Source organism: Pteropus medius, unplaced genomic scaffold (assembly GCF_902729225.1).
Source record: "Pteropus medius unplaced genomic scaffold, Ma_sr-lr_union100, whole genome shotgun sequence".
Classification (NCBI taxonomy): Eukaryota; Metazoa; Chordata; class Mammalia; order Chiroptera; family Pteropodidae; genus Pteropus; species Pteropus medius.
In genome coordinates, this window is record NW_024344240.1 from 25,491,935 (window position 1) to 25,501,723 (window position 9,789).

Here is a 9,789-nt window from a genome sequence, read left to right on the forward strand (position 1 = left end):
AAGTATAAAGAAAAAAAACACACATAAAAGGTAATCAGAAATAGAATATGAAATCAGGGAGAGAGGAGAATAGAATCCAGGCTTGACACTCAGAGAGTTTTTGCCTCAGCAGCCTACTTCCAGGGAAAGAATCATTGCTAATGAGTCCAGTAGAGCCAGGTGACTTGGCTCAACACTTAGGACACATGTAACACTAGTTAAACAGAAAAGACATTTTGTTGCAAAAAGACAGATTTTTGACCCTCACTGCTGCAATAGAGGGACTGTTAGATAATAGAACAGGAGGGGAAGCTCCTCTGTGGTATAGAAGAGCCTCCTGAAAGTTGGGTGGCCTATAACATCCCTTGTACTCCGCAGCTTCAAACTAACACATTTGCATTAGAGCATTCCCTAGCATTTCTACGATATAACTTAGGAACAGGAACACCTAGAAATAGAAAAACAATTGATAGAGGCAGAAAATCCATAAACAATTATGTCTCTGCAATTAATACCAATGCTGAGAAGTAACCAGAACTGTATGGGTTGTGGCCAGTGCAAAACAGCAAAGGGTGAGCGGGTGGCACCCTGAACTGGGTGTGCAGATTACACTGGCCAGAAACAGAGCCCTAGTGTCTCTGGTTAATAACATCCCAGTAAGAGGGTAACATGGCTCTTTCTACTTTATATCATTTTCAATTTGGTTTAAATACCCCCTCCCCCAAGTGAATATGGTTAATTTCATAGTAGGAATTCAACCTATCCTTCTGTTGACTTTTAAGGTTCTGAATGAAATGAACCCTACTAAAATAGTTGAGGGGAGAGTTGAGTTCCTCAATAATACTATAAGCTCTTGTTCGTTGTCACACCAGAACCCAGCACTGGGCCTGCACGTAAGCACTCTTTTTGTGCATCACTATTTTGAATAGAAAGAAATAGACCCAGTCAGGTATGTGGCAATGACCACGTTCCTAGATCAAGCAGACACATGAGGGTTTCTCCCTGCTTAGATATATTGCTCCTTACACCAGAAGGTAACCAAGGGAAAAAAATAAAGGCAGAGAAAAAAAATGGGGAAGAAAAATGAGAAAAGAATATTCCACAGTCCCATCTTCAGCTCAATTCAGCCTGTCGTTTGCTGCCTGAACTATTCCTCTTCTACCCCCATTCTCCTCAACCCCACCCCCCATAACCCTTTCTCTTTCCGGGATGACCCTCTCAGTGTGGTAATTTGCTAATGGCTAATAGAAGAACACTAGAGGGGATATTCTTAGGCTCCCAGATAGCAATTTCATTTTTAGTGGTGGCTTTTGGGGACACAATGGCTCTGCCCGGAAATGTTGGAATAATCATAAAAATGGGTATGGATTCTCTGCAGTTCTGCCGAAAAGTTATAAGAACAGTGTTATGGACTGAACGGTCTAAAATTCATAGTTGAAGCCCTAACCCCCAATGTGATTGTATTTAGAGACAGGGCCTTTAGGAAGGTAATTAAGGTTAAATGGGGCCCTAATCTGATAGGATTGGTGTCCTTATAAGAGAATGAGACACTAAAGTTCACATGCAGAGAGAAGGCCATGTGAGGACACAGAGAAAAGGTAGCCATCTGCAAGCCAGGAAATCAGCCCTGCTGGCACCTTGATTTTGGACTTCCAGCCTCCAAACTGTGAGAAAGTAAATTTCTGTCCTTTAAGCCACCCAGTGTGTGGTGTTCAGTTCTGGCAGCCCAAGCAGAGTAAAGCAGATGGTCAATGACTACATGGGGAGGTCTCTGTCAGTACACTAAGGAGTAGGAAAAATAGTGCTACAGAACAAACGTGAGGCATCCTTCTGGAGCTTCAAATTCACACTGAGATTTGTGAGAAACATTATTTTTACATTAAAACGAACAGATGTATTCTGGGATACGGTGCGAAATTTACTTGACTTTTTAAGCAAAGTATGATATAGCAAAGAAATTGCTCTGCCCTATTGTCTGCCTCCAGTCAGGGAAATAGACATTCCAGTGCAGGGATTTGGTTACACAGGCGATGGAAGCACCAAGGGGTCAAACAAGGGACAGTGCCTCCCATTGGCCAGAGGGCAAGGGATGCTGGGCAATGTAGTTCCCTACCATACAAGGCAGAGGAGAAGGGGAAAAGATCTGAGAGCAAACTGGTCAGCACACAGCAAGTAGGTATATTGTGGTGGGAAAATCCAGGGAACACTGGTTTAAGAGACTTTGCTTGCATTTTTCCTAGATCTGAAGCTCAGTGAAAAGATGGGAGTATTTCATCATCTGTTGATTAGGTTACTTCTTTCTTTTACATTGACATGGAGATACTTTAATTGGTGAACCTTCATAGAAGTTGCCTGTATGCTTAACTTCATGATCAACCTATGACCTCCAGGTTCATGTGAACACCTGGCTTCTCTGGCTGCACTCATTTCCAGCTCTCATCCTCTCAAGCCAGAGCAGGACAAGAATACCCTTAGTTTTTTGGGAACGGCCATGTCAGTCAACCATCCTAATTTTCCTTGTGTCACAAATAGATTGGGGATTGAAAAGGCATTTGCTAACTCCTTGAGTCTCCCAGGCTCCTCTGACATGTTATGCTTCTGTGGCTTTGCTCCTGCTGATCCCTCGGCTGCTTCTGCCTGTCCAAATCCTACTTATTCTTTGAGGACTCAGTAAACACCAACACCTTTCCCAAGAGTGAATGTAAACCCTTTCTTCCTCTGGACTTCTTCAGCACATTGATTTTCTTTCTGTTTGGCACTTATTTTCATCTTCTTTTTATTAGAATGAGTTGCTGAAAGGCTGTCTCTCTAGCTGGACTGAAAAACCCAGGGGGACAAGGACTGTATCTTTTTCATCTTTGTAGCCTCTGCAGTGCCCTGGTATATAATCAACATTTATTGAAATAAAATGGGAAGAATTTTGTATGATTTTAAGAGACTGGGTCTATTATAGACTGAATGTTTGTGGCCCACCAAAATTCATATATTGAAATGCTAACCCACAATGTGATGGTATTAGGAGGTAGAACCCTTGAGAGGTAATTAGATCATGAGGGTGGAGTCCTCAGAAACAGAATTAGTGCCCTTATAAAAGAAACCCCAAAGAGCTGCCTCTCCTTTCTGCTATGTGAGGACACAGTGAGAAGATGGCCATCTACGAGCCAGGAAGTGGACACTCACCAGATACCGAATCTGCTAGCACCTTGATTTTGGACTTCTCAGCCCCTGGAACTGTGAGAAATAAGTTTCTATTGTTTATAAACCGCCTATGATAGTTTGTTATAGTAGCCCGAACAGATTAAGAGAGGATCATTTTCCCAACTTTTGTGCCAAGCTATGAAGACCAAAGTATAAAATGTACTGCTACTGTGCTCAGTGGCTGCAGGCTTCGCAACAACTTGTTGGTAGCTATGGAGTTAATTTTAACCTGAAGCAGATCATCTCTCTACTTTCAGTTCTCTTATTCCTCCCTGCTTTCATTCTAGCAAGTTCAAAATCACCCATTGACATGACAGAAGAAATCTCATTCATTTTTCAGCTCTGGAAAGATGACTCCTATACCTTAGTAACTGAGGGTCAGAAAAGGAAGGTTAAATTTGCTGAAGAGCTCAGGCCATTGTAACTAGGAGACGGAATAATTTAGCCAAGAAAACTCAGCTGTGATAGGGGGACTAGAATCCTTTTCCTGACCTACTGGATGACCTTTAGCAAGTCATTTCACCTCTATTTATTCATTTCTATAAAATGAAGAGATTGAACTAAATGCCTTAAAAATCAGTTTCAGATCTAAAAATCTTATGATTCTGTAATTAAAGTCTATAAAACTCTTCTTCAACTTTATTGAGATATAATTGACATAAAAATTGTATATATTTAAGGTAAATAATATGATTTGATGTACAGATATGTGTGAAATCAAGTTAATTAACCCATCCATGACTTCACATAGTTACCTGTTGTGTGTGTGTGGCATAAGAACACTTAAGATCTACCCTCTTAGCAAGTTTTAAATATATGGCACAGTATTATTAACTGTAATCATCATTCTGTACATTTGATCCCCATGTAAAACTCTAAGTTGACTTACGCCAAATTTAATAAATTTTAATGATTAAATTATTTGGGAGGGTTTAAGTTAAAGTCCAAGGAAAGCTCTTACTAAACTACCCAAGAGGTAACAGTACACTTCAGTTATTTGGAGGCCTCTCCAATGCCTGACTTGAATTCCAGCTTTCAAATGCATGGCTCACCTGCTCTCTCAAAGCCACCCGGCAGCTAAGTGCTGACATGCCACTTTTAGAGAACAGAAGCAGCTAGGGAGAAGACAGCAGAGCGGAAGCTGCCCTTTACTCTGATTTAAGTTTCTTCCACCCTGTCATGTTGATCTCTTGCCTGTCCCTAGCATTTGATCATCTCTTTGGAACCACGTTAATTGCTTTTTTGCTTCTTTTTTTTTTTTGCTTGTTCAGATAACATTCTGGTATCATCTTCAAAGGCCAAATGTCTGGAATAGAAACAAGATGACATCTAATAATTTACTGGCCTCTGCCTCTAATTAATAATTTTGGACACTTTAACCAAGGAACCTGTTATTAGGAAGCTCAAAGTTTTAATTAGAAAGGGCAGGGAGATTTGTGTATTAAGAGGAGATTAGTAGTTACTCTTAATTTTCTCTGTGAACACTCTGATGTATAAGGAAAGAAAAAATGAATAAAAAGGACCAAGAGATATCTGACTTAGTGGGTATTTTGTTGTTTGTGTGTATTTTAAGTTTTTTATTTTTAAACCAAAGAGCAATTTCTGGGTGAAATTTCAGTACTATTACTCCTTTTTAAGGGAGTTACCTTAAATAGCAAAAGAGCCACCAAACTTGCATAGAACAGGAAGCTGGTTCTTTTTGTTGAGCTGAAAAATAAATCAGAAAACTTAGCTGGAGAATAAAGAAGTTGCTTTTCTAATACTTCCTCTGTGGTATCCTAAACACTGGCACTGGAAATAATTTTGAGAGCCTGCAAAGCCTTACAAAAGTAAAGAGCCCTGATGTTTTCTGAAGAACAAATTCCACTCTGACTTCTTCAGGACATTTCCTGACTTCTTTCCTCTACAATCAGCCAAAAGGTCGTGGCTGTAGCCATTCAATAGCATTAACTAACACTGTCCAGTGCTTTATCTCTGGAGTCAGACCGCCGAGTTTGAAGCCTGGGTCCACCAATCACTAGCCACAAGACCTTGGGCAAGTTACTCTTTAAGCCTGTCTCCTCTGTCATGTGTCCTAACATTTACGATAGACCGAGACCAAAAGGGGACCTTTCACTGCCCTCGTCCACATTCTTGTCACATTTTTGTCAATCTTGTCAGCTCATGGGATGTATCAGTTATCTATTGCTGTGTAACAAATTACTCAAAACCTAGTTGTGTAAAACAATAAATGTTTATTTTCTCACAGTTTCTAAGGGTCAGGAATCCAGGCATGGCTTAGGTGGTGACTCTGGCTCAGGGTCACGCAGATTATAGTCAGGGTGTGAGCTAGGGTTATAGTCTCATCTTAGAAGTGACATCCAATCCTTTTTGCACCTCTCGTGGATGAAGGATGGGAAGCCCAGAAAAGTGAGGTACTTTACCTAATTTCCTCCATCCTGTCCTTGTAGACCTAGCTGACCACTTTCTGGAGACGGTTCTGCAGAGTAGGGATAAAGTTTTGAGACCTTGACATAGAGTCCTTGTGCTCAGACTTGCTGGCTTAAGTCAACAGTGCTAGAAAACTCAGTTAACTATAACCAAGTAGTGTGGCATTGTGGAAAGGGCAGATGCTTTAGACTGAGACAGGAATAGGTTAGAATCCAGGCTTTACTACTTCTTACCTGCATGACATTAGTTACCTCACTTATAAATAGGAGGATAAGAGAATCTACCTTACAATGTTGTCAACATTTATAAATAAGGTCCATAATTGTGACAGTGAATATGTCAGACCCAGTTCTACAGTCTCTTTTAAATCTCTTTCAGATTTTTCCTCCCTAATCATTCATCCAGAGACATTCCCCTGGTCTGGTCCTCACCCGCTCATCCGAGGCCCTGGCAGTCTTCCTACCGGACTCTTGGCCTTAAGCTGGTTCCACCCCTCAGCACCACCTTTCCTTTTCTTTCAGCTTTGCATATGTGCTGCCAGGTTCATTTTCCTTTGTCACTTTCTCCTTTCACCAAGCCACTTTTCTGTTCTTATACTACCTCCCAAGTACTTGTGGTACTAAATGTAATTTCTCTGCATACCCACCTTTCAGAGCTTCTCATAGGCCTTAGTCCTTAGTGTTCCTCAGGGCCCACATGATTCTCTACTCAGTGGGGTCCCCTCACTGCTCTTCTCCTCCTGGAGTCTCGCACATTATTTCTCCTGACTGTAGTGACCTCCCCGCCCCTTCCACTGATGAAATCATGTCCCTAATTTAGGGCCCAAGCTAAATCCCACTTGCCACAAAGGCTTCTTCTACCACACTAGCTTAACTCAATTCAACCTATATTTATTAAGCAGCTGCAAGGAATTGTGATAAGAGAGGTCATAAAGTTGAACAAAATACATAGCTTTTGTTTTTCTGGGGAAAAAATTTCTGAAAAGTGGCATTTCAGCTGGGATTAGAAGGAGTTCAGGGTTTTTCTAGGGTTAGGCGCGCAAGGTAGAATGCAATGGATCTAAATGGTTGGATTAGTTTTTAGTTGTTGCAATAGCCATATTTATGCAATGAGACCCTATCCTTCCTGGCCATAGATGACACTTGACACAAGCTGCCATTCAATTTTCTTACCTGTGAATTTGAAATTAGGTTAATAGGTTCTGGTTAGTCTCTATCTCTGCAAATGAAGACTTTGAACTTGGAAATGTAGAACAGCATTACTCTACCATATACCCAACATGCAGGAGAAAAAGAGAAATAAAACACACACTTAGAAAAGAGGAGACGAGGCCATAGGGCTGCTGGGAGGGCCATCATTTCCCAGGTCCGGGGTCCATTTTTTTGCGAAGCTTAACCAGATGTTTTGCCTGTAGGTTTTATGATATTTCTTCATATCCTTATAATACGATTTCTTTTTGTTGTTGTTTATTTGTGTATTTCAGTTACTTACAACCAAAAATGTTAACTAAGACACAGGCTTAAATATTGGAATTTATAAAAAGAAGTCAGGGCCTGAGATGTTCGTTCCCCTTTGACGAGAGTAGAGGTGGGAAGTACTTGGCCATCACGCAGGAAGGGTATGTTGCTGTAGACACACCCTGGAGGGCATTGAATGTCATACATAGAAACTGAGATCATACTGCTTAAAAAGTAAAGAACTACTGAAGTTTTGTGCAGAAGAATAATTCACAGTTTCAGGTGTGGGCTTCAGAAAGCTGAGTCCAGATGGAAGCAGTGCAACATGAATGTGAAACGCAGCTGGTAAATGACAATATTTTCTAGCTATGTTTCTAGACCATGGGCAAATTACCTAACCTCAGTTTCTGCATTTGTAAAATGAGAATATTAATGCTTAGCTCATAAGATTTGGGGGGAAATTATATAAAATAATAATAATAAATTGCCAAATAGTAAACGCTCAAATGATAGCTATTATTATTTTAATCTTTCTTTTCTCTAAATATCTGTGGTACTTATTACTAATACCATACACATTAATCTTATTTATTTTTATATTATTTTAAGTATACTGATTTTACCTCATAATCAGATCAAAAGCCTCCATGAAATAATGACATCTTAAACTGTTTTTAAATCTCTCATAATTCTTATATGAGCTTCTGGGCCCAGAGTATGAAGAACTAAATACTCTGATTGATTGGTTGTTGGCAGCAAAAAAACCACTCTGTTCTGGCATTTAGTAGCTGATAAACGTTTCCACATGTTGACTCTTCATGAACTGATGGTCTGTGTTTGGGGCTTAGCAGAAAAATGACCACATCACTGAAGCCACTTCCCAAATTACGAGATTTAATGAGCCAAGGAAATTTAATTATTCTCTAAAGTGTACTTTCTGGTTTAGATTATGACTCAGTGGCAGCAGTTGTTACCACCAAACCTTTTGGAAAAATTACACACAAATAGTACTAGGCTTAAGACACTATGATTTTATTCATTCATTCAAATTTGTTAAGAATCTTCTATATGAAATGTATTGATCCAAGCAAGTCTGATGCAAAGATATATACAGAATAGGATCTCTGCCCACAAGCAACTTGCAACTTATCAGGAGAGCCAAGCCATGGAAATGAATAATTACAATTCGAGGCACTATGTGATAAATATAAAAATGGAAAAGGTCTAAAAGAGCTTAAGAGGATGGAGAAATCAGGGAAGCCCTCTTGGAAAAAGTGTTATGTACACTGGCTTTGAAGGAGAAGAAGGATTTAAGATTTCAATAGCTGGAATTGGGTAAAGAGCCATTTTAAGATGAGTGATATGAGTAAAGACGCAGAGATTGAAGGCGTCAAGGTGGCAGAAGTGTAGGGGGAGAAGAGGAAGATATAGTTGGGAGCCAGAGCTGGGAGAGCCTTAAATGCTAAGTTATGAGTTTAGATTTTACATATTAGACAAGAAGAAGGTCCTAAAGGTTTCTAAGTAGAAGAATCATGTGACATTTATTGTGCAATTTATGATTAATTGGTGGTGATGTGCAGGTAGGAAAAATAAGAAGCGTTGGATTAGCCCAGGCGTAAGGTGAGAAGGACTGAAATTAGGGAGTAGCATTGAAAATGAAAAGGTCATAGGTAGGCAAAGGATGATAAATGATACATTAGGTGTTTGGACATGGACAACTGGGGAGACATCAAAGAAGGTGTTTTCATGAGATGATAAGTTGGGATCTAGGAGTGTTGATTTTGGTGCTATAGGGGTAAATGTCAGGGAAACACTAGATATAAAGCTGGAGCTCAGGAGGAAAATCAGACCTAGTACAGAGTTCACAGTCCTTCCCATACAAACTCTGAATGGAGCTGGCAGAAGGATTACAGATCTAAAAGAAAGAAAATACATGGAAAAGAAGATAAATAGGCAAATTTGAGTCATGTTCGTGGAACTGGAAAAGGAGCCAGAGAAGCAGACTGAGAGAGAATTAAAAGATAAAATAATTATAACTAATGCTGATTAGGTGCTTGTTATGTTCCAGGTACTATTCTAAGTGTTTTACAAGTCTTAATTTATTTAATTCTCACAACTTAACACTTACTTGAAGAAACTGAGAGTCAGAGAGTTTAAGTAGTTTGCCCGAGCTCACCCAGCAAGACTCAGAGCCCAGAGGCAAACACTGGTGGTTTAACTCCAATGCCATGTTCTTTATCCCCTACCTGTTTTGCCTTGAAAGTAGTGGTACAGGGTTGGGTCACTGAAATCAAAAAATAAAGATGTTTCACGGAAGGGGTAGTTAAAATTGCCAGTGTTGATGATAGGTCATGGAGAATGAGAATTATTATCATGAAATGAGACCTGGAAAGGATATTCTAAAATGAGGCTCTGTTTCCACAATATCATGTAAATACAAACACACACTCTGCACTGGACTGTTATACTTGCCCAGCTCTCTTTAACAAGGTTGATCAAGCATGACAAGAAGGTTTTTACTCATACGATTGTTCTGGAAACAAGGTGGCTAAATGCATTAGTCACCAGCCTTCTTTGTCATCATCTTAGATGCATTAAGCCCATTCAACCTGCCATTTAGTTGGCTAGAAAAGTATGCAAGCCAAACTCCAATTGTCCACTGAGCAAGCCTTTAATGAAAGGTCAGAGTAATTTAATGAAAGCTTCAGTTCTACGCTTTAGGGGA